General features: G+C 36.2%; 1 protein-coding gene across 2 annotated transcripts in view; it reads left to right on the forward strand.

Annotated features, from left to right (window-relative positions):
* The window catches only part of HNF4G (hepatocyte nuclear factor 4 gamma), a 167,724-nt gene that overhangs the window by 17,639 nt on the left and 123,063 nt on the right, over positions 1–27,022 (forward strand). The gene's annotated exons all lie outside the window — the stretch shown is intronic.

A 27,022-nucleotide genomic window follows, 5' to 3' on the forward strand; every position in this document is an offset into this window, starting at 1 on the left:
TTAGCTCTCATAACTTTCAATTTATTTAGGACTATTCTTTTTTTTTTTTTGATATGGAGTCTTACTCTGTTGCCCAGGCTGGAATGCAGTGACGCGATCTTGCTCACCGCAAGCTCTGCCTTCCGGGTTCATGCCATTCTCCTGCCTCAGCCTTCTGACTAGCTGGGACTACAGGCGCCCACCACCATGCCTGACTAATTTTTTTGTATTTTTAGTAGAGACGGGGTTTCACCGTGTTCGCCAGGGTGGTCTCCATCTCCTGACCTCGTGATCCGCCTGCCTCGGCATCCCAAAGTGCTGAGATTACAGGTGTGAACCACCACGCCTGGCCATTTATGACTATTCTTAATTATAAAAGCAGAAACAGAACATTTAAAGAAATTTTTAAATGAAAATTAAATCACTATCCAGCACACACATACTTCCTTCTTTGAAACGTTCTGCCCAATTTCTTTTTTTTTTTTTTTTTTGAGACGGAGTCTCCCTCTGTCGCCCAGGCTGGAGTGCAGTGGGGCAATCTTGGTGCACTGCAACCTCCACCTCCTGGGATCAAGCAATTCTTCTGCCTCAGCCTCCCAAGTAGCTGGGACTACAGGTGCGCGTCACTATACCCAGCTAATTTTTGTATTTTTAGTAGACCCGGGGTTTCACCATGTTGGCCAGGATGGTCTTGATCTCTTGACCTCATGATCCACCTGCCTTGGCCTTCCAAAATGCTGAGATTACAGGCGTGAGCCACTGCGCCTGGCCCTGTCTAGTTTCTTGTATGTGTGTGTTTGTTGGCAGGTGTATGTTTTATATTTATTCACTATGAGTAATATGTATATGGATTTTTACATTGATTATTGAATTTTTTTCTTATTAGAGTAATATTTAGCATTATCTTCTTAATATCAAATTAAATGTTCATTAAATAGAAATAATACAATCTACCTAACCCTTTTTAAAATTTTTGTACAGGTTGAGAATGTTTATTAGTACAGCATTTTAAATTTTTTACCTTTATTTTATTTTTTAAATTTCCACTTTTATTTTTGATTCAGGGGCCACATGTGCCGGTTTGTTACAAGGGTATATTGGATGATGCTAAAGTTTGGGCTTCTACTGATGCCATCACTCAGATAGTGGCAATAATACCCAACAGGAAGTTTTTCATCTCTTGCCCCCTTCTCTCCCTCGCACCTTTTGGAGTTCCCAGAGTCTACTGTTTCTAACTGTATCTCCATGTCTACCCAAGATTTAGCTCCCACTTATAAGTGAGAATGTGCAATAATTGGTTTTCTGTTTTTGTGTTAATTTGCTTAGGATAATGGCCTCCAGTTGCATCCATGGTGCTGCAAAGAACGTGATTTTTTTATTTTCTAAATGACTGCATAGTATTCCATGGTGTGTGTGTGTGTGTGTGTGTGTGTGTGTGTGTGTGTATATATATATATATATAATATATATATATATATAATCTTTTCTTTATCTAATCCACCATTGATGGGTGCCAAGGTTGATGCCATGTCTTTGCTATTGTGAATAGAGCTGCAATGAACATACAAATGCATTTGTCTTTTTGGTAAAATTATTTATTTTCCTTTGAGTACATACCTAGTAATGGAATTGCCAGGTCAAGTGAGAGTTCTATTTTTAGTGCTTTGAGAAATCTGCAAACTGCCTTCCACAGTGACTGAACTAATTTACATTCCCATGAGTAGTGTGGAAGCATTTCCTTTTCTCTGCAGCTTCACCAACATCAATGCAGCTTATTTATTTATTTATTTATTTATTTATTTATTTATTTATTTATTTTTGAGACAGAGTTTTGCTCAGACACCCAGGCTGGAGTGCAGTGGTGCGATCTCGGCTCACTGCAATCTCTGTCTCCCGAGTTCAAGCGATTCTCCCGTCTCAGCCTCCCGAGTAGCTGGGATTACAAGCACCTGTCATCATACCTGGCTAATTTTTGTATTTTAGTGGAGATGGGGTTTCACCATGTGGGTGAGGCTGATCTTGAACTCCCAACCTTAGGTGATCCTCTTGCCTTGGCTTCCCAAAGTGCTAGGATTACAGGCATGAGCCACCGCGCCCAGCCCAATACAGCTTTTAAAAAATCAACTTATCTAGTATTAACTTCCAGAAGTTAATTTAGTGAGTCAACAAATTAGCCTTTTTCTGCCTTTTTACATATACCCTTGTATTGGTTTTGCTTTTAAATGACTTTTTTTAAAGTTAATGGTAGCCAATCTTAATCGCACACTCAAATTTTTACATATATATACACACATACACACTTCTGTAACAATTGCTACCCCACATAGGAAATTTCCAACTCCCCAAAAGTATCACTGGGCTCCTAACCAGGCATAGATTAATTTCACCTATTTTACTGTCTTGCTGTGTATTTTTGTTGTTGTTCTGTGGTGTGCCATTGGATGAATATGCCACAAATAATTTACCAAATCTACTGTCGATGGTCAGTTAGGTTTCCCATTTTAGGCTATTACAATAAAGCTGTCTTGCATATAGTTTACAAGTCTTTTACTGGACTTGAGCACTCCTTTCTGATGGGTCTATTTCCAAGGGTGGATTTACTGGACCATAGGGGATACATGTGTTTAGCTAATATTAGTTTTTTAAGGTATAAAATCTATTTAAAATATGAATGGAAATATTTCTATTTTGTCAATTGGTAAGAATAGTATACTATCATTTGAAAGGAGAGAGATTCAATAATTTAGAAAAGTGGTAGCAGAAGCAACTAATTCCACTTGCCTTTGGTCATTTCCTTTCTTTCTGTATGAGCTTACTGCACTTGCAACTATATAACTATTTTTTCACAGCAATATATTCCTAAGTTTTTGGACTTTTATTATCATACTGTTTTGGCTATAAGTACCTTTCACTTCCATTCCTCATGGATTTCGCTCATGCCATTGTGTCTGTCCAGAATCACATCTTCCCTGATCTCTATGTTTCCCCATTGCACTTCCTCTAGACTTATCATACTTTTAATGATATATTTTAAAGAACTTAAGCTATCCTTATAAATTATCTCTTCTGGTCATCTTATAGAATAATTTTCTCTAAATTAAGCAGACACTTCTTTTATATATTCTTTTATACCTCTGAACCAGGAAGTGAACTCAGAAAAACATTTCCCTCAACACAGGCTTTCATTTGTTTGTTAGGGTGTGCCGGCAATAAATATTTTCTCTCTGGGACACCTAAATTATGGCCACATTTTTAACCTTAATAATATTGTTGAGGTGCAGACCAGACAATGTTTCCATTATTTCAATTTTTATTTATTGGAGGATAAAAGGTTGTTTAGTGAAAAGAGTAGATGGGAAGAGATAATGATTGGCTAAGTACTATGGAACTCCCTGACACTGATCAAATTATGTTAATGTTTAGTTCAGTACTTGGGAGTATTACAGTCACTTGTTAAAACTCCATCATGTAACACCTTTTTCAGGCCTGGGATCATGATGGGGTTAGGGATAAATACAATGATTAATTTTTAATGCAAGTTAATAATCAGATTTAAACATTTTAAATCTGTGTATTCTTTTTCATATTGTTTTTTAAGTGGTTTATTTTTGAAAAAAGTTTTAGTTAATGTTCAATGATATTGGTATTACATGAGAAGTGAGGTGATAATAAGTAATCTTTTTAGACCAGTCTTATCAAAAATTTACAGCATACCATGTACTGGCTATTTGCAGGTATTCTTTTACTCATGATCTCTCTGTATTTCTTAGAATGCATGTTACCTTGTGAATATCAGTGAGTAGGCTGTGATGTTGAACATCTGACAGGCATCCAGACTCTAATTAAGTGTTGAAATAAAAATATTAAAAAATTAAGAACAGGCCAGGCACGGTAGATCACACCTGTAGTCTCAGCACTTTGGAAGGCTGAGGCGGGTGGATCAGTTGAGGTCGGAAGATCAAGACCAGCCTGGCCAACATGGTGAAACCCTATCTCTACTAAAAGTACAAAAATTAGCCTGATGTGGTGGCACCCACCTGTAGTCCCAGCTACTTGGGAGGCTGAGGCAGGAGAATCGCTTGAACCCAGGAGGCGGAGGTTGTAGTGAGCTGAGATTGCACCATTGCATACCAACCTGGGTGACAGAGTGAGACCCCGTCTCAAAAAATAAATAAATAAATAAAATAAAATAAAGACTATCTCGGCATCTAGTATATTACATGACAGCTAGTGAATGCCTTGATAAGTATTTGTTGAATGAATGAAAATATAATAGGTTAAATTATAATAAGCCTATATTTCTTTGATTTGGATAATAGCAGGGTATATTGAGAAAAATGTGGAAAATAAACAGAATTTATATACTACCCCTATAAATGTACATATATGTTATGTGTATTATATCAAATAACTTATATTTGATTAATGCAAATGAACCCTGAAGGTTTGTGTAGCACCTTAAGCCAGCAGTTCTTTTCCTCGGTTTGCACCCTTCACAAAGTCTTGCACGTGAATAAGAGGAAGTATGTACAGTAATATCAATCAAAGCAATGTTGTTTTTAGTAGTAGAAATCAACAGACAATCCCAATGTACATCAATATGCATAAGACATTGCTCTATATAGGTACAATGGAACATTACATTGTGGTGAGAACATATAAACTAGAGGTATACCCATCAACATGAGTATTAATATTATTACATACATTTTGTTATTGATCAAAACCTAAGGTTAATGCTGAATCATTTTAATCTATACCTAGCAGGTGGGTATATGATTGGAGAGAGGCACAACTAGGGCTTTCCCAGAGTGTCAGTGCTCTCTTTCTTCACTTAGGTAGGTTATTTGGTGTTTCATTTATTGCTAGCCTTTTATCCACACAAATGCATTATATGTATGCTTTCATCTCTGATATATTTTAAAATTAAAAAGAAAATAAACTATTTCCTAGGGGCAGTAATATGTTAGGTAATATCCTTGTATTTATAGAGCTTCCAGCTACAGTAAAGGTAGACATTAATTCAATAACTGCAATTACTCCAGGCTTATTTAATAAGAAATATGTGATGCCATAAGACTATGCAATAGCTGATACAATCTAATCAAGAAAGTGCAGAAAGAGCTTCACTGAGAAAGTGGGAACTGAGCTGATATCTAAATGATGAGTGAAAATTAGCTTAGAAAACAAAGGAAAAAAAGAGGAATATTTGCAAAGGCCTTGTGGTGCAGGAGAGAGCACTGTTACACATGAAGAAAATAAAGAAGGCCAGTATAGCTGGAGAAAACGGTATCATGAAAAATATTGAGAGGTAGTAAGGGTCAAAATAAGAATCTTGTAGATAAATATTAATGCTTTTGCCTTTGCCTATGTTGATGAGAAGCTACCGAGATATTTTAAGCAGGGAGATGATGTCAACAGATTTACATTTTGAACATATTTTTCTGGTGGCAGGTGAAAAATGGATTGGGTGGAGGCAAAGGTAGATACGGGAAGACCAGTCAAGACAGTATTTTAGTAGTTCAGGCGCCAGATCATGATAGCTTAACGGAAGTTACTGGTAGAGGATATCAGAAGAGTAGATTGATTTCAGAGAAATTTTGAGGGCAAAATATAAGGGACTTGGTAATAATTTGGAAATGGCAAGTGTGCAAGGAATTCCTCAAGAATAATTTCTAAGTTTCTAGCTTGCTTAAGTGAATGGTTGGTGGTACCCCTCACAGAGAGAGAATATAGGAAGAAGACCAAAGGTTAAATAGGACTCTCTAACATGGTCAGATTTTTACGCCTAACATCTGTGCATCTTAGATCTCTGAGAGCAGGTACTGACTCAATTTAGACTTTGTCTTTCAAAAGTCATGTTTCAACAATGTATTTTGTCTGGAATTCAATCTTCAATATAGTGTAACTCCATTTTTTTCTCTCTTTTTTTTGTTCTTTAGACAACATACAGACATATTAATATAGAGTAAGTGTTTGGGTTCTGTTTTTCTCTCTTCCATTTCAATTTCTTACCATTGTCCCTACTTCTACCATAGGAATCTCTGGATTGCTTTCCACCACAGGAGTCTCTGACTCTGAATCCCACATAATGGAGGATTATTGGTTCTTTGCTACTCACCATGGTTAATTAATACTCACTTCTCATAATGAAGCTGGTAGTATCTAATGTAAGCCTTGTTCCAGGATCAGTGAAGATCATGACGTTTCATAAAAGTGTAGTGAAGTGAAGCATAGCTCTGTGTTTTGTTCCTTTTAAAGTGGAAAGGACCATCAGGTCCAAAAGTCTGAGTTGAAGAAAGAAGGCTAGAATCATAGCCTTTCCTTGCAGTCTTCCAATCAGAAATCCCATAGTTATCCTTTCCTTGAATTTCTGACAGTATGGTAGACCAAATGTCTAGAGAAATCCTTTCATTAACAAAAAACCTAAAGATTCCAGACGGTATAGCCGAGGCCGACAGATAATGAGGTCAGGAGATCGAGATCATCCTGGCTAACACAGTGAAACCTCGTCTCTACTAAAAATACAAAAAATTAGCCAGGCATGATGGCATGCTCCTGTAGTCCCAACTACTAGGGAGGCTGAGGCAGGCGAATCGTTTGAACCCAGGAGGCGGAGATTGCAATGAGCCAAGATCACACCACTACACTCCAGCCTGGTCAATAGAGTGAGACCTCGTCTCAAAAAAATAAATAAATAAAAATTAAAAAAAAAATTAATTGCATAGCTGAGTTGGTGGAAAGTAAGGGGAATTCTCAGAGTCCATGAACAGCATGAAATAACAAATCAAGAGAAGTAAGCAAGATGAATGTCACTGAAACAGACATTTTCTCTGAAGATGTTTGGCAGTTCTTCATTGCATGTAGCCTAGGATTTAAAAGACCATTTTTTTTGTAAACAAATTTAGTTTGGGCTGGCAAAAGCTGGCAGATTTGACTGCAAATACCTCGGCATGAATATGATCCCTGAAAGGCAATACTTACTGTGAATTAAATAAGTAAATAAAAGAGATGGGGGTAGGGAGGGGAGAGAGAGAGAGAGAGAAAGAGAGTGAGAGAGAGAATGCTGTTGAGGGAGATATTTGTTTCTGGGTATAGTGAAGGAAAAGGAAAGTTTCACCAGAAGAAAATTCGTAACTTCTCCATTATGTAAGCCACATTCATAGTATGTATGTAACCTCAAAACCTCTAAAGGTAAAGTTTTACTTTTAAGTGACACTTGGTTGATAGTGTCCCCAAGTACTTTGAAGAAGCAAGTAAAAATCCTGTTAAAAGAAAACACTTTAAATAAAGGTCCAAAATAACTCTCATAGATAAAATTTCAAAGGACATGAGATTGCATTAAAAAGATAATCACTAAACACAGACAGAATAGAACTTCTCAGTGAAAGAAATCAGTAAAAACAAACTGCAGAAGTAGATTACAAAGATTGTTGTTGCTAGAAATTTCATTTGTAGAATGTAAATTAATTATATATGATGTTCAATAATATAGATTATTAAAAATATGGTAAAAGACAGAAGACTATAAAAACAAATAGATGCATTTAAAAAATAACCAAAGAGAATTTTGAGATATGAAGAAAAATTAACAAATGAAAGTTGAAATTTATTGTATGTGTTATACAGCAGAGTAGACATAGCTGAAAAGGTAATTTTTGAAATAGAAGATAGATCTGAGAAAAGTATATAGAAGGTAAAGCAAGGAGACAGAGCTGGAAAATACAAGAGCCTTTAGGAGATAGGGAGGACAGAAAGAGAAATTGCAACATACATCTAATTGGAGAGCCAGAATGAGAGAAGAGAAAAAACATGGGTGAGATGTTTAAAGTGATAATAGTTGAATTACTTTTAGAATTGATGAAAGACATGGATCTTCATATTCACATAGCAAAACAAATCTTAAGTTAATTATAATTATGGTATAATCACAGAACGGTTTGATATATTACAGTGAAATCACTGAACGTTGATCGAGATTTTTAAACAGCAGAAAAAGATAATATAGAAAATAGAAGACAGTAGTACATGATAGACATGAATCTAAACATATCAGTTATCACAATAAATATGTTGAGTTAAATTTTCAATTAAAGGCGATTATCAGACAGAAAACAAAACACTACAAACAAAATCCCACTTCTGTTGTTTACAGGAACACACCTAAACTAAAGAATATAGATGCTGAGTGCAGTGGCTCACACCTGTAATCCCAGCACTTTCAACAGTGGCTGAAGTAGGAGTATAGCTGGAACCAAAGAGTTGCAGACCAGCCTGGGCCACATAGGGAGACCCCATCTCTACAGAAATAAAAAGAAAAATAATTAGCCAGGCATCATGATGTGCCTGTAGTCCCAGCTACTCAGAAGGCTAAGGAGGGAGGATAGTTTGAGCCCAGGAGTTTGAGGCTATAGGTTAAACCATGATTGCACTATTGCACTCCAACCTGGCTTACAGCCCTGTATTAAAAAAAAAGAAAAAAGAAAAAGACTACAGAAAATTTTAAAAGTAAAAATATGGGAAAAGATATACCAAAAGAAAAAAAGAATTAATTAATTAATTAATTAATTTATTATTATTATTTTTTTTGAGAAGGAATCTCACTCTGTTGCCCAGGCTGGAGTGCAGTGGCACCATCTTGACTCACTGCAACCTCTGCCTCCTGGTTTCAAGCGATTCTTGTGCCTCAGCCTCCCAAGAAGCTGGGATTATGTCTGGCTAATTTTTGTATTTTTAGTATATGTGGGGTTTCACCATGTTGGCCAGGCTGGTCTCAAACTGCTGGTCTCAGATGATCCACCCGCTTCAGCCTCCCAAAGCGCTGTGATTACAGGCATAAGCCACCATGCCCAGCCAAAATTTACTTTTTAAATAACATAAAAAGGAAATTCTAAGGCAAAAATACTGTTCTATATAGTAGCTAGCTTCTGAGATGCCACCCAGCAATCCTTGTCCTCTGGTATTCATGGCTTTTTATAAGACTCATCTAAGAATGAATAGGTATGATCTTTTTAACCAATAAGATAGTCCAGAAATGACAATGTGTGATTTCTGAGGTTAAGTTATAAAACACAATGTAGCTTTCACCTTGTTCTTTTGGAACACTTTATGGGGGACCATCAGCTGGAATTCTGTGTAAACATTTAGACAGTTCTGTGGAAAGGTACATATTTAATGAATTGAAGCCTCAACAGACACTAACAATTTGCCAGCTATTTGAGTGAGCCATTTGCAAAAAAGATCCCCTGCTCCAGTGAAGTCTTTGGATGTCTTTACTCCTGCTAAGACCTTGAGTGTGCCCTGTGAGAGATCTCAAAACAGAACCACACAGCTAAACTGCCCCCAAATTTCTGACCCATAGAAGCTATAAGAAGGCCAGGTCAGATGGCCTATGACTCTAATCTGAGCACTTTTGGATGCTGAGACAGGAGGATGGCTTGAGGCTAAGAATTAGAGACCGGTCTGGTCAACATAGCAAGACCCCATCTCTACAAAAGAGAAGAAGAAAAAAGTTAGCCGGGCATGGTGGTGTGCACCCATAGTTTTAGCTACTTTGGAGGCTGAGGCAGAGGATCACTTGAGCCCATGAGTTTGAGAGTTCAGTGAGCTTTGATGGGACCATGACACTGTAGCCTGGGTAACAGAGACAGGCCCTGTCTCAGAACAAAGGAAAAAAAAAAAAGAAAGGAACTTTAAGATAAATTTTAATTGTTGCTTTAGGCCATTAAATCTCTAAGCAACTCAACTCAACAAGAAAATATGATTGTATTTACTGATTGATTTTCAAATGTTTTCTTATTATTATCAGTAGTAGCAGTAGTAGTAGTAGAGACAAGGTCTCACTACTATGTTGCACAGGCAGGTCTCAAACTCCTGGGCTTCAGTGATCCTCCCACCTCAGCCTCCCAAAGTACTGGGATTACAGGCATGAGCCACCAAGCTTAGCTGAAGATACAATTTTAAACCTTTATGCATGCAAGTATAATGTCAGAATAAACTAGGTAATAATTTGCATACATTTTAATATATCATTACAGCTGGAAACTTTAAGACAACTATATCAGCAATTCTAATATTGACCAGCCAAAAAACAGTAAGTATATAGAAGATTTTATAAATTGCAAAAGACTAATGTCATATAACTATAGTCTCTGACTTTAGCACAGTTAAAATAGGATTCAATATAAAGATAAGAACCCTCTAGTTTGGAAATCAAAAATAGATACCTTAAAATAACTTATTTATTTATTTATTTATTTATTTATTTAGGCAGCATCTCATTCTGCTGTCAGACTGGAGTGCAGTGGCGAGACCTCGGCTCACTGCAACCTCTGCTTCCCAGGTTTAAGCGATTCTCCTTCCTCAGCCTCCTGAGTAGCTGGGATTAGAGGCACCTGCCACCCCGCCCGGCTAATTTTTGTATTTTTAGTAGAGATGGGGTTTCACCATGTTGGCCAGGATGGTCTCGATCTCCTGGCCACATGATCTGCCCGCCTTTGCCTCCCAAAGTTCTGGGATTACAGGCGTGAGCCACTGCACCCAGCCTAAATAACTTATTTTCCAAGAAGAAATCATAATGGAAATTAGAAATTGTTTAAAAATGAATGATCATGAAAATGCCACATATCAAACCATCTGGAATAGCACTGAAGCAGAAACAAAAGGGGAAGTTAAGGCCTCAACAAGCTTATAATATAGGAAAAAACAGTGCACATAGATGAGATAAGCACCCAACTAAAGAAGTCAGAAACAGAACAACAAAATAAACACAAAGAAGTAGAAGGAAAGAATAATGTAATAATGATAAATGAATAATGATACAATAGAGAATGACAAATAGGGAGTGAAAAACAACACTTAAAATTTGAAAACTACTAACAAAATGATTCCAGAACACAAACGACAAGGCCAACACACACACACACACACACACACAAATCAGGCAAGAAAAGTGGGATATAACTATGATGTAGCAGGTATTGCAATGATAATACAGGGACACGATAAATAGCTTCACAGAAATTTAAAAAATTTAAAATAGTAATGTGTCCACAAAAATATAATTTCTCAAAAATAACATTTGAAGAAATAGAAAAACTTAGTAGTCTGATAATCATTAAGGACTTGAAACCGTTGTCAAAAATCTCTCCATAAAGAACGTATGAATCTCAATAAATGATTTTACAGGTGCATTTACCTAACAGTTAAGGAATCTGTAATTTCAGTCTTACTTTAACTGTTTAAAAGAACAGAACATTTGGGAACACTCTCCAACTTATTTCATGAGGCTAGTGTAATTCTGATCTCAAACCAACACAAAATACAAGAAGGGAAAAATAGTAGGTCCATCTGACTCAAGCACAGATGCAAAGGCCCTATACAAAATATTAGGACAACAAAATCTAATTTGTTTGTAAAAGATAAATCATGATCACAGGTTTATTATAGAAATGCAAACTTGTTTCATTATTGGAAATCTACTAATGTATTCACCAAATTTATAGGTTAGAAGTAAAATCTATTACAGTCATCTTACAAATACAGAAAAACAACCTATAAAATTAATGTCAATTCATGTATTTGTTAAAAAAGCTTAACAACCTAAAAATACAAGAGACTACCTTTACTATAATAAAGTGCCATTACCAAACTTTTTTTCCTAAATGTCTCATTCCATGGTGAAACATTAAAATCCAGAGTAAATCAATGATGCCTATTTTTACTACATCAATTCAACACCGTACTGCAGACTGGACACAGGGCAATGGCCAGAGAAAAAGCAACAAGCTATTAGGCTCTGAAAAGAAAAAAATAATTTTGTTTGTTGTTGTTTTGAGATAGTCTCGCTCTGTCACCTAGCCTGGAGTGCAGTGGCAAGATCTTGGCTCACTGCAGGCTCCGCCTCCCGGGTTCAAGCAATTCTCCTGACTCAGCCTCCCAAGAAACTGGGATTACAGGCATGCACCACCATGCTCAACTAATTTTTGTATTTTTAGTAGAGATGGGGTTTCTCCGTATTAGCCAGGCTAGTCTCGAACTCCTGACCTCAGGTGATCCACCCGCCTTGGCCTCCCAAAGTGCTGGAATTACAGGTGTGAGCCACCACACCCAGCCAATAAACAAATTTTAATGTTCTATAGAAGACAGGACTTCCTATTTTAAAAAAATCTATAGAAGAATTTTTAGTAATTTTTTACTATAAAATCCAAATACAGCATTCATGTGCATTTATGTATATCAATAGTCTGCTGTTACTGTCTTAACTTCGAAATATTCTGTTATAATAGCAACATAAATTATAAGGTACCTCAGAATAATGGGAAAATGCAAGTTGTTTACATGGGAGAGAATAAAATTGTATTGAAAAACATTAGAAGACACTTAAATAAATCAAAAATTATAAATAGGAGGACACTGTTTTCAAAACAACAGTCTTACTCAAATTGGTTTATGATTTAATGCAATTCCTATTGTCTCACCAGGACTTTTCATGAAAGCTGACTAGCTCATTTGAACATTTATGTGGTAGATGAAATGGACAAGAATTACTGATTTGCTCTTGAAAAAGTAGGACAAGGAAAGACCTCTTCCCCTATCAGATATCAAGATCTATTTTAAATCTATTATAATTATTACAATGTATTGTTAGTTTAGAAATATATTGCTGAAACAGAATGCTTGGCCCATAAACAACCCACACTTCTGTGGAAACTCATTCTCTGAGCCTGCATTGCAGATCAGTGGGGAAAGGGTAGTTGTCTGAACAAAAGATACTGGGAAAACTGGTAGTTAATATAGAAAAGATGAAACTGGATCCCACCTCACACTTAAAATTCAGTTCCAATTGGCTTAATAGGCAAAATTTGAAAGGAACATAAGAGAATATCCTTTTGATTACTTTTCATGAAAAAAATTACTTTTAAAAAGAAGCAAAGCTGTAAAGAGACACTGAAACGCCAGGTGCAGTGGCTCATGCCTGTAATCCCAGCACTTTGGGAGGCCAAGGAGGGCGGATCACGAGGTCAGGAGATCGAGACCATCCTGGCTAACACGGAGAAACCCCATCTGTACTAAAAATGCAAAAAAATTAACCGGACGTGGTGGTGGGTGCCTGTAGTCCCAGCTGCTTGGGAGGCTGAGGCAGGAGAATGGCGTGAACCCGGGAAGTGGAGCTTGTAATGAGCCGAGATCACGCCACTGCACTCCAGCCTGGGCAACAAGAGAGACTCCTTCTCAGAAAAAAAAAAAAAAAAAAGAGAGAGAGAGACACTGAAACATATTTAAAGTTTAAAATGAGAACTTTGTCCAGGCACAGTGGCTCACAACTGTAATCTCAGCACTTTGGGAGGCTGACATGGGAGGATCACTTGAGGCCAGGAGTTTGCAACCAGCCTGGGCAACACAGTGAGACCCCTGTTTCTACACAAAATAAAAAAGTTAGCTGGGCATGGTGGTGCATGCCTGTTGTCCCAGCTACTTAGGAGGCTGAGGCTGGAGGATCACTTAAGCCCAGGAGTTCAAAGCAGCTGTGAACTATGATTGTGCCACTGCATTTCAGCCTGAGCTGAGTATCAGAAAAACATTGTTTCTTTAAAAACTAAAACAAAAAAACAAAAACAAAAACAAAAAAAAACTCTGTTGGTGGTCAGACGCTATAAAAGACTGCAATGGCATTCCAAAAGCTGGGAGAAAATATTTGCATTGCCCATGACCAACAAAGTTTCCAATATAAAAAGTCAGAGTCAGTCAACTAAAAAAAAACCTGATAGAAAAGTGGGAATAAGGTATAGACATTTCATAGAAATATTTGTAAGCATATTCGCACTTAGTCTATAATTAGAGAAAAGCAAGTTTAAACTGAAATTCTTCTGTTATACTCATCATATTTCCAGGTGTTAAGTGTATAACACTATCAGCATTAGGGAGCAACAGGAACTGGCATACGCTGTAGGCAAAGTGAATCTTTCTACAATCCCTTTAGAAATCTATTTGGAATCAATGGTAAAGTTAAGCTATAACACTGAGAAAGCAGTTCCTCTGCTAAGTATATGTCAGGGCAAGGGGCCTTAAACTCTCCAGGACAAAGGAAGAATGTTTTTTAAAATTTCCGGTCTTTTATAAAATGTGACAAAAATAAATTATTAAAAAAACGGCTTGAACCCAGGAGGTGGAGGTTGCAGTGAGCCAAGATCACGCCACTGCACTCCAGCCTGGCGACAGAGCAAGACTCTGTCTCAAAAAACAAACAAACAAACAACAACAACAACAAGAAATGTTAATACACTTCCGGAAAACAAAAAAATTTAAAAACATAGTCATAAAAAAATAGATTCGGTAGACATATGATTATATTTTAATAAAATAATATAAAGTAACACTGATGAAAATACAGTTAGGCAAACCAAACAAGTTGTTCATTGAAAGTGTTATTATTATAAATTAATATAAATAATCACCATTATGCTTGTCACCTTTTGTCATTCCACAATTATTTCTAAATAAAATGCTATGCATGAAATAAGCATTTCATACATTTTATGACTATAGGAGCACTTTGAATATTCATAGTATGCAATCAATAGAGTTTTTAATGTGACAAGCTCGTTCCTTGCTTGTTTGATGTATCTAAACTGGATTGGATTGATGACAACACTACAAGGAATACCGTATTATTGAAGTTGTTCCCATATTTTGTTACACTAAATCAATTTCACAAAAGCATGTTGACAGGTATGTACATGTAATGATGCATATACATAAACATATGCATATTTAAGAAATCGTGAGTTCACTCTCATACCTCCAATTCTAATCTGTCACCAGACGATCTTTCTTGACTTTTCTCATTCCCTATTTGTCTCTTCTTGTACAGCCAGAGCCCTGGCTCCCAATAACTACAAAACATTTTTTCATTTGTTTAGTCCTATATTGACATCTAAAACTGTTTCAGAATTACTTCCACTGTACCACTGTAAAACTTAAAACAAGTACTGGATATGTTAGAACTTCTTCCCTGTCCCTAACATCCAACCCTGCTCCAGACTGAGGTAATACAGACAATTAATGAGTTCACAGGAAATTTGGATTAATTCCTTTCTTTCCTCTCAATCTCCCTCCCTCTTTCTTTCTCTCCATCCCTCCCTCCCTTCTTTTCTTCCTTTTCAGTTATGATATTCATTTGGAATACAATTTACCTTCATGCATTTTACCTTGCTTTCTTTCTGTTTTATGGTTTTCTTTCTGCTTCCATTCTTATTTAATGAAATTTTATAATATGTATGTTATGCTTTCAAAAGTAAAAACGATATATATAAAAGTATTACAACAGGACTCACACTCTCATTATCTCTTCTACTCTATACTCCAATCACATGTAACCAATTTCAGTGGGATTATTTTTCATAAAGATTAGCAAATATATTGTATTAGTTTTTGCTTTTTTCTTTCACGAGTAGGGTAAATATATAAGCTTTTCTTTTTCCCTCACTTTGCTTTTTTTTTCCTCCACTTAATTATATCTCTTGAAAGTTACTCCAAATCCATTTATAGAGATCCTCCTCATTATTTCTTTGTAGTTGCATAGTACTACATCATATATGTGTATTCATTGTATATTTAACCAGCATCCTAGGCTTGGATATTTAGGCAGTTTCAATATTTGTAACTACAAACAATCCTATAATAAATAACATTGTGCATATATTTATCATGGTTGGAGATGTATCTTCAGGATTAATTCATAGTAATGAGATTAAAGCATCCAAAGAGTAAATGAAAATATAATTATTTTTAACTTTTATACAACATTAACCCACGGAGCCTGGGATTGCAGGCGGATGCCATAATTACTTAGTATTTTCAAAATTCATTTTCAAATCTCCATCCATAACCTGTCTTAATTTATAGTTAACTTAAATGATGAATTTTTTACATGTCTGAAATTTGATGAAAATAAATTCCAAAGTACTCTATCGGATTCATAGGATTCAATGCTAAGTTTTTTGCTGATGTGCAATATCAAGATCTTCACTGATAATTTTGTTAAATTACAAGACATGTCACAATAATCTAAAAACTTTGCTCTTTTAGGCTTCTGACTTTCATTTTTGTTTTTTATCTAACATTGAAAAACATATTACTTTTTTTCTTAGAAAGATATATGAAGAGCAATGAATATACTAAAGATAAAGACAATGAAGTAAGTCTGGCAGTCTCAATCATATCATTACTTGGGATCAAAATGGTTTAATAATTGCAAAGATTAAGAGTTCCCATGTATGAAATCATGTCAAAAAGTTTAAACATTCTCTATTGAACATTTTCCTTTATTAAGCCTTATGCCTCCACATGAAATAGTTTTTTAAATACAATAAGCTTACATGCTATGATCATAATATAATAATTTCTAACTTAAAACTGTTCTTTAGAGAATTTGGTTTTTACTACATCACTAAGACTTTTTTTTATAGCAAGTCTTTCTTGGTGAAGCAATCAGAATATTGATTTCTATTCTCATGAAAGCTCCTTAAATTTTTTTTTCTTTCCAGTTTCCAAACACAGTATTGAAGGTGAAAGCTTCTTAATCTGCATAACTATTCCACATATTGCCTTGTCATTGCAACTGTGCCATCAGAACATTATCTTAATGAAACTTAAACTCCCAGCTATTAGTCAGTGTAATCCTCTTCAGTTTTGCAAATCTATAGCTGGTTGCTTCTAGTCATCAATGATGTTCAGAAAATACTTGTCTATATTACCAGCCTATACTGTTTACACAGAAATCAAAATAGCTGCCACGTTCATGATATTTTTGCATTCATCCAGTTCCTAGCTGTATTTGTTCTGTGAGTGGGTCCACTATTTTTCTCCATTTTCTGTAGTGTTTTAAAATATGCTGTCATTGAAAAGTGGGACTTGAGCTACTTTCTTTGCAGTGGTTGCAGCTATCATTTCTAACACACTTTTGATGCAGTCTTTCACTAATGTCTCAACAACTTTTTATGATTTTTGAGCTTTAACAACGCCAACTGCTTTTCAAAACCATCTATGAAGTGTTTATGTTTAAATAGGAATTTGTGTAGTTTCACAGATTGCCAACAATTATGACTAAGAAACTAAATCACATATATGGAAGACAATGTTTTATTTCTTTGAAATTTGTTTATTTTTCATTATTTTGTTTAGTGTTACCACTACATTCTGAAAAGGTATACCTTATCCTGACCAAAATTAAGGAAAAAAACGTGAAGCTTATACTACTGTCAATAAATTAAACATTAAAAATAAATACACAAATTTTACAGCCCTAATTTAGTTAATAATGTTACATTATAAATGTTAAAAGTAGGCTTAACTTTAAATTAAAAGACTATACATGTATTTATAAAAACGTATGTCCTAACTTTATCCCATTTTTTTACACTTTAATTCATTTCTTCTTATTTTTATTCTTATTCTTATCTTCTTCTTCTTCTTCTTCTTATTATTATTTTTGAGACAAGATCTTGCTATATTGCCCAGGCTGGGGTACATTAATGTGATCATGGCTCACTGCAGCCTCAACCTCTCGGTCTCCAGTGATCCTTCCACCTTAACCTGAGTAGCTGGGATTACAGGCAGGCACCACAATGCCCACCTAATTTTTAATTTTTTTTGTAGAGACAAGGTTTTGCTATAGTGCTGGTTTATACACTTTTAGAGTGCAGTTCCCAATCTAATTTTAAAAATATTACATGGTTCTATTGTGCATGACTTGTATGTGTGTTTTTTAAAGTTTTTATTTTAAGAATACTTAGAATAATTTTAAGAATATTTTAAGAATACTAAGAATTTTTTTGTTTTTTAATTTTTTTGTTTTTTAAATGAATTGTTTTTTAAAGTTTTTATTTTAAGAATACTAAGAATAATTTTAGAATGTTTTAAGAATACTGAGAATACTTAATAGGAGAACTACTTTGTAACAAATTTTTATTTTTTTAGTTTTTTTAAAGCCAGGATTAGAACTTTTTTTTTTTTTTTTTCCTGAGACAGAGTCTCGCAATGTCACCCAGGCTAAAGTGCAATGGCACAGCCTCTGCACACTGCAACCTCTGTCTCCCAGGTTCAAGTGATTCTCATACCTTAGCGTCCTGAGCAGCTGGGATTGCAGGTGTGCGCCACCACACCCAGCTAATATTTGTATTTTTAGTAGAGATGAGGTTTTGCCATGTTGGCCAGGCTGATGTCAGACTCCTGGTCTCAAGTGATCCGCCCTCTTCAGCCTCCCAAAGTGCTGGGATTACAGATGTGAGCCACCGTGCCTGGCCTTTATAACAAATTTTGAAGTGTACAAGAGGATATTTATTATTAACTGTAGGCATAATGTATAGCAGATCTTGATAATTGTTTTTTGTCATACTGTGAGTTCAACATTATCAAACTAGCCAAGTCCTATTAAATGATATGAGTTCACTAATTCTGTGCTTGGATATTATAGCAAAGCCAGATTACTGTTAAAATTTCTAAATGCTTGCTCTTCATTTCTGTACTTATCCCATCACAAACTTGTAGCAAACTATCAGCGAACTGGCTTGGGTCCACAAGCCACACATTGATTTTTGCACCTGGAAACATACACCAGAATATTTATAGCAATACTGTTTGCAAAAGCAAAAATTGGAAACATCCCAAATGTCCATTTATAGTAGAATGGATAAATGCATTGTGGTATATTCATGTGATGATTTACTATATAGTAGAGAAAATAAATAAAGCATTCTTGTGTCTATTAACATAGATGAATCTTATAAACACAATGTTCAGAAAAACAAATCAAGTCAGAGAAGAATGTATTACAGTAGTATTTTATTTATATAAAGATTCAAAAGAGAAACAACTAAATAGTTAATTGTTACTAATCATAGGTATGTGGTAAAACTCAAAGAAATGCAAGAAGGTATTATCACAGAATAGAAATTACCCCAGGGAGTGGAGATTCAACCAAGTTCAGGTATGAGGGCACTTCAAAATTACTGTATATGCTCTACTTTATAACCTGGATATTGGGCATATGGATATTCATTTCATTGTTATTAAACTCAACACATATTAAATATTCTTTTGCATATATATTTTATAATAAAATTACTAAAATTATAAATAGGCAAGACTTTTAAAAAATATTTTTGAAATACATTTAAAAACATGTGAATAGCCCAGCACAAATATAGAAATTTGATCATGACAATATAAAAACCTGGTTTTTAAGATGTTCAGGGATAAAAATAAAATAAAATGCCTATATTCTGTGAGTTTGCCAGAACAACTGTAGAATAAGTAAAGCAGTACAGTCAAGGTCAGATGACCATGACTGGAAAGTGTGACAGAAGAGAGGAATGTTCAATCTCAGAATCTACTACGTGTTGCCTTCATGATCTGAATGTTTGTATCTCCCCAAAATTCATATGCTGAAATCTTAATTCTCAAGGTGATGGTATTAGGAGGGTGGGGCCTTTAGGAGGTGATTAAGTCCTGATGGCTCTGCCCTCATGAATGGGATTAGTTTCTTTATAACAGAGGCCCTAGAAATCTAACGAGTCTCTTCTACCATGAGAGGAGAACAGGAGAAACTGCCATTATGAACCTAGACTCGGCCTTCACCAGACACCAAATCTGCTGGTGCTTTGATCTTGGAATTCCCAGCCTCCAGAACTGTGAGAAATAAATTCCTATTATTTATAAGCTACCTAATTTATGGTATTTTGTTATACCAGCCTGAAGGAACTAAGACACTTAACTATTTTAATCAAATCATATAACTGCATTATCCAGTTTTCCAGTCTGTAAAATGAAAATAGCAATAGTATTAATAACTTCTGAATTACTGCAATAATTATATGACAAAATATATATTAAAAGCATAACAAGTTATACATTGGTAGTCAAAAATTATTTATTTTAGCCTCATAATGAAGAATTCTATAAAATTTAAAGTATTCGGTGTTTTACTTTGTTTTTCTTTTGAGATGAGAGTCTCACTATGTTCCCTAGGCTGGTTTTGAACTTCTGGGCTCAAGTAATTCTTCCACCTTAGTCACCACAGTGATGGGGATTACAGGCATGTGCTCCGCATCCAACGTATTTGCTGGTTTACTTATGAAAAGTGAGAACATATGATATATATGGCATGTGATTTTTTTCACCTATCTATATTCTGTACATCCTTCTATGTCAATCTTTTTTGTAGTTGTAATAAATCAATAAATTGCAATTCATTTTGTGTTTATCATTTGACCAAATAAAATTTTCAAAGTCATCCCCCACTCTATAGGACTCAAAAAGTTAGGAGCTATCAGTATAAATAAATAAGGACAACTTGTCGTACTGGATGTTAATTAAACTCTAAAACTATAATAATTAAAGCTCTAGGCCGGGCGCGGTGGCTCAAGCCTGTAATCCCAGCACTTTGGGAGGCCGAGACGGGCGGATCACGAGGTCAGGAGATCGAGTCCATCCTGGCTAACACGGTGAAACCCCGTCTCTACTAAAAAATACAAAAAACTAGCCGGGCGAGGTGGCGGGCGCCTGTAGTCCCAGCTACTCGGGAGGCTGAGGCAGGAGAATGGCGTGGACCCGGGAGGCGGAGCTTGCAGTGAGATGAAATCTGGCCACTGCACTCCAGCCTGGGCGACAGAGCGAGACTCCGTCTCAAAAAAAAAAAAAAAAAAAAAAAGCTCTATCATACTGGTTTGAGAAATGAAGAGTAGAGCAATGAAACAACATAAAAGCTCTGAAACAAAACCTGGTATTTGTACTTTTCTAATATAAGATTATATGATGTAAGTATAATGCATGCTTATAATATGTTATTGTAATATATATAAGGGGGAAACTGTTTGATAAGTACTGCTGGATACTGTTATGAATATTCTTCCTGTATAACTAAAATGTATCCTTTGACAAATATTTCCCGGATCCTTTTACTCCCCACCACCTTAGTCTCTGGCAATCACCATTTTGCTGTCTGTTTCTGAGTCTGACATTGTTAGAGTCCACAAAGAAGTGTGATCTGTGACAGGTGTCTTTCTGTGCCTGGGTGATTTCACTTAACACAGTGTCCTCCAAGTTCACCCATGTTGTTACAAAATAAAATTTTAATTTTTAAGGCCAAATAGCATTCAATTGTGTATATATTCAACATTTTCCTTATCTACTTATTGATTGATGGACACTTAGGTTAATTACTTGTCTTGGCTATTGTGAATAGTGCTGCAATGAATATAGGTGTGTTTTGGAGGGATCTCATATATTTGATCCAATTCCAATAAGAAAAATAAAACAAAAATCAAACATTAATAGCCATAAGTATTCCTAAGGCCTGCAACATACTGATTTCATATTCTTTGAATATATACACAGTAGTCAGATTGATGGATCATATGGTAGCTCTATTTTTAATTTTTTGAGGAACCTCCATACTGTTTTACATAATGGCTGTACTAATTTACATTCTCACCAACTGTGTACAAGGGTTCCCTTTTCTTCTCATTGTCTTTAACACTAATGGTCTTTCATCTTGATATTGATAATAGCCAACTGACAAGTGTAAGGGGATATCTCATTGTGGTTTTAATTTGTGTTTCCCTGATGATTAGTGCCACAATTTGAGTGTGCCCCCCAAAATTCATGTGTTGAACACTTAATCCACAATGCAACAAGAGTTGAGAAATGGGAACTTTTAGAGACTTTTAAGCCCTGAGGGCTCTGTCCTCATAACTGAATTAATGTTACTATCATGGGAGTGGGTCATTATCTCTAGAGTGGGTTTGTTAGAAAGGTGAGTTCACAGCTCTCTCACTGCGTGTCTTGTGTGCTTTCTTGTCTTTCCACCCTAACCATGCGATGATGCAGCAAAAGCCCTTCACCAGATGCTAGCATCTTGATATTAGACTTTTCAGCCTCCAAAATTGTGAGAAATAACTTTCTTTATAAATTATCTAGTCTGTGGTATTCTGTTATGGCCACACAAAACAGACTAAGACAATTAGTAATGTTGAACATTTTTTCATATACCCCATTGGCCATGTGTATGTCTTTTTTTTGAGAAATATCTGTTCTCGTCCTTTGCCCATTTGGGCATTTACTTGTTTTTGTTTTGTTTTCTTTGCCATTGAGTTGTTTGAGTTCCTTACATATTTTGGATATTAACCCCTTACAAATGTAAAGCTTGCAAATCTATTCTCCCATTCTGCAGGTTGTCTCTTTACTCTGTTGATTGTATCCTTGGCTGTGCAGCGCTTTTTAGTCTGATATAATTCCACTTGTATATTTTCGCTTTTGTTACCTGTGCTTTTATAGCCATATCAAAAAAAAAAAAAAAAAAAATTGCCCGCAAAAATGTCACGGAGCTTTTCCCCTATGTTTTCTTCTGGTAGTTTTATAGTTTCAGGTCTTACATTTAAGTCTTTAATCCACGTTGAGTTGATTTTTGTAAATGGTATGAGATGAGGGTTAAATTTCATTCTTCTGCATGTGAACATTCAGTTTTCCCCAGCACCATTTATTGAAGAGATTGCCCTTTTCCCATTTTGTGTTCTTGGCATCTTTAATGAAAATCAATTGATTCTAAGTGTATGCATTTATTTCTGGGCTCTTTATTCTGTCCCATTGGTCTATGTGCTTATTTGTATGCCTGTACCATGATGTTTCGATTACCAGAGCTTTGTAGTAGATTTTAAAATCAGGTAGTGTGATGCCTCCGCCTCCAGTCTTGTTGTTTGTCCCATAAAACTATTTACAAGACAAACAATTTGGTAGTTTTACAGCTTTTGCTCTAGGGCCTTATCTTGTTCTGTTAGGTTGAGGCCTGATCAGAGCCACACCATACTCTAGCTTGCAGGAAGGAGTGAGCATGGAAGATTTCATGAGCAATGTCTGAAGGCCCAGGCACCTAAGTAGCAAACATCACTTCTGATCCCATTCCATTGGTGGAAACTTAGTTCCATGGCTTCACTGAGCTGCAAGTATGGCTGGGAATGTGATCTTCACTTCCAAAGTGCCCAGATACAAATCTTTTGCTGTGGAAGGAGGGAGATCATATGTTAGGAAACTACTGGATATTTTTGCCAAACTAGTATTCAACAAATTCAAAGTTATTTTACAATTTTATAATAAATAATATAAATAAATATTACTAAAGAACAAAAGTTATAATATTCAGTGTTGCTATTATACCATTTCTAGTGGTTACAGTAGTAATATTTATAATAACAAATGATTGTTACAACATTAGTATGTGTCCAACACCAAAGTACATGATTTATAGACTTCTTTATTCCTAACACAACCTCAAGGTTTGTGCACATTTATTGTCATCACTTTCCAAATGAGTATCTTTTTAGTGAATTTAAAGACTAATGTGGCCAGGCCCGGTGGCTCACGCCTGTAATCCCAGAACTTTGGAAGCCCGAAGTGGGTGGATCACAAGGTCAGGAGATAGAGACCATCCTGGCTAACACAGCAAAACCCTGTCTCTACTAAAAATACAAAAAATTAGCCGGGCGTGGTGGCAGGCACCTGTAGTCTCAGCTACCTGGGAGGCTGAGGCAGCAGAATGGCATGAACCCACAAGGTGGAGCTTGCAGTGACCCGAGATCGCACCACTGCACTCCATCTTGGGCGACAGAGCAAGACTCCGTCTCAAAACAAAACAAAACAAAACAAAAGACTAATATATGCAATTAGTAACTGTTTGAGCCATAGTTCCACACCAGACAGTCCTATTTTAAAGCTTATGCTCTTCACGACTAGATAATCAAAATATGAACACTTTTATGAAGAGTGAATATGTTTGCTTTTCCACTTGAATAAGAGATTATTGAAGGCACTCTCTATTATTAATTTTGGTTCTTGAGCACGTGGCCTGGTCTATATTAGATACATTTAGAATAAATTAATGAAGAAATGACCGATTATATAAATTTAAAAACGTTAAGTGATTGCCAAAGTTCACCTAGAGAATAGCTATCATGTCAGGCCTTCCTAACTTTCTATTTTCTATGCCAGGCTGTTCTAATATCATGTCAGGCCTTCCTAGCTTTCTATTTTCTATGCCAGGCTGTTCTAATATCTGCAACCAGACTCCTTGTTTCAGGACAATAGGCATATGTCTGTGTTGTTCCTTGCCAGAAGCAGAATGACACCAAGACTAATTACACTGATTTGAGCCTCCTGGTGAGAGGTGAAGCCAGCTGGACTTCCTGGGTCCAGAGGGGACTTGGAGAACTTTTCTGTCTAGCAAGAGGTTTGTAAACTGCACCAATCAGTGCTCTGTAAAAATATACCAATCAACGCTCTGTAGCTAGCTAGAGGTTTGTAAAATGCACCAATCAGTGCTCTGTAAAAACACACCAATCAGCGCTCTGTAGCTAGCTAGAGGTTTGTAAATGGACCAATCTGTGCTCTGTAAAGTGGACCAATCAGCGTTCTCTAAAATGGACCTACCAGGAGGACAGGGACAGAGACAAATAAGGGAATAAAAGCTGGCCACGCCCCAGCAAGCAGTGGCAACCCACTCGGGTCCCCTTCCATGCTGTGGAAGCTTTGTTCTTTCGTTCTTCACAATAAATCTTGCTGCTGCTCACTCTTTGGGTCCATGCCATCTTTAAGAGCTATAACACTTACCGTGAAGGTCCGCAGCTCCATTCTTAAAGTCAATGAGATCAGGAACTCACCAGAAGGAACCAGCTCCAGACACACTAGGACTAAGACCTTGATCTGCCTTCTTTGTGGGCAAGTTATTTCATATCTCTGATCCTAATGTTTTTTGCTTCGTTTTATAAAATAAGTAAAAATAATGTGTATCACACAAGGTTGATGTCATGGACTGAATAATCCTGTCCTTCCGAAATTTTTATGTTAAAATCCTTCCCAAATTTATATGTTAAAATCCCAGTGTGATGGTATTTGGAGATGGGGCCTTCAGGACATAATTAATATTAGAATAGGTGATACAGTGGGGCTCTCATGATGAGATTAATTGCTTTATAAGAAGAAGAAGAAGAGATTTCTCTCTCTCTCTCTCTCTCTCTCACACACACACTCTCTCTCCCTCTCTCCCTCTCTCCCTCTCCCCCTCTCCCCTACTCCACATACAGAGAAAAAGCCCTGGGAGGACATAGCAAGAAGGCAACTATTAGCAAGCCAGGAAGAGGGCCCTCACCAGAACTCAATTCTGCTAGCACCCTGATTTTGTACTTATAGTCCCAAGAACCAAGCGAAATAAAATTCTGTTGTTTAAGCCATCCAGTCTCTAGTATTTTGTTATAGCAACCTGAGCTAATTAAGATAGGTGGTACTGAGGGTTAAATGAGATAAGTATAAAATGTTTAGTACATTTCCCAGTACATCATAAAACCTCAGTACATGAAGTTCTTATTATCCTGGGCATCGAATGGTGTGTCTGGCACTTGGTACCCACTAATAGTAAGCACACAGTAGTCCACTTGTTACCTTTCTATGTCATCTCCAACTGTTTACCACCTCCTTGCTCTCCAACCACAATGATTTCCAGAAGATACAGAGCTTGTTGCTGTGTCAGGCTTGTACCTGCTGTGTTCGCCACAGAAGGCCTCTTCTCCTTATTTGCTCAGGTCTCTTAAGTGTCATTCTCTTAGAGTGGCCTTCTTAACTAACCTACCCAAAATAACCCTAATCACTCTGTCACCTCATCCTTCTTCATTTTTTTTCATTAAGTAGTCACTGACATTTTGAGTAATATATTTAGTTATTTTTGTGGTATCTCTCTTGCTTACCAGAATAAAGTCCATGAGGGCAGGGAATATCCCCAGTGCTAAGAAGATAACATAGCCTAGAGTATCATTAAACCTATTTTTGAGTGATTGAATGAAAGCAGTTTTATAAGAAAATCTTCGGCCGGGCGCGGTGGCTCAAGCCTGTAATCCCAGCACTTTGGGAGGCCGAGACGGGCGGATCACAAGGTCAGAAGATCGAGACCATCCTGGCTAACACGGTGAAACCCCGTCTCTACTAAAAAATACAAAAAAATTAGCCGGGTGAGGTGGCGGGCGCCTGTAGTCCCAGCTACTCGGGAGGCTGAGGCAGGAGAATGGCGTAAACCCGGGAGGCAGAGCTTGCAGTGAGCTGAGATCCGGCCACTGCACTCCAGCCTGGGCGACAGAGCGAGACTCCGTCTCAAAAAAAAAAAAAAAAAAAAAAGAAAATCTTCTAGCAAGAAACAAACTATGTAGAAACACATGTATATATGTTAGCATTTTGGAGGGAATGCTTGCCATTCATATATAAAAATTAAGATAAAGGTTTTTAGTCTCTCCTTTCTTATTGTGCTCACATCATCCCTTTTGTGTAAGCAATACATTCATCAAATGTATTATTCTGTCTCATCAAAAATCAAACAAATAACTTATCTTCCAAATTAAGTATATCAACTCTCAAAGCGATAAAACATTGATGTAAGTTTTTGGAGACTGACTTCCTAACATATTAGTACCAGATTTTCATAGTCTTTTTGTAAAAACAAAATGCAGTTCCTGAAACATATAATTTTTGAAACTTTTTATAAATTTAAGCATTATATTCCATATACCTCTTCCAACTGTCTTTATCTGGAGAGATTGTATTTGTTTTTACTTAATCATATTACTTTTAGGCAGATAGGAAGTGATTAATAATTAAAAATTAATTTCCATGAAGTGTTGGTATCTTTAGTTACACACATGCCACAATGATAATCAATGTGGTGAGTAATGTTTAGGTACTGTGCTCCAGAGAACAATTCAATCAATTGCCCAGCCTGGTGTTTGCTGTTATGCATGAACTTGGGGAACTATAATTTTCTGAATAATTCAACTTAAAGTAAAGCAAAATGAAATGTGTGAGTAATTAAAGAAAATGTTCTTCTGCTAACATTTATTCTGATAAATCATTTCAGTTCGATGTTTGATTTTGCAGACACATCCATAATATCATTGAATTAGTAAAATATAATAACTCTAAAAAGCTCATAGAAGTGATTATTGCCTCTATA

Source organism: Rhinopithecus roxellana, chromosome 9, assembly GCF_007565055.1.
Source record: "Rhinopithecus roxellana isolate Shanxi Qingling chromosome 9, ASM756505v1, whole genome shotgun sequence".
NCBI lineage: Eukaryota > Metazoa > Chordata > Mammalia > Primates > Cercopithecidae > Rhinopithecus > Rhinopithecus roxellana.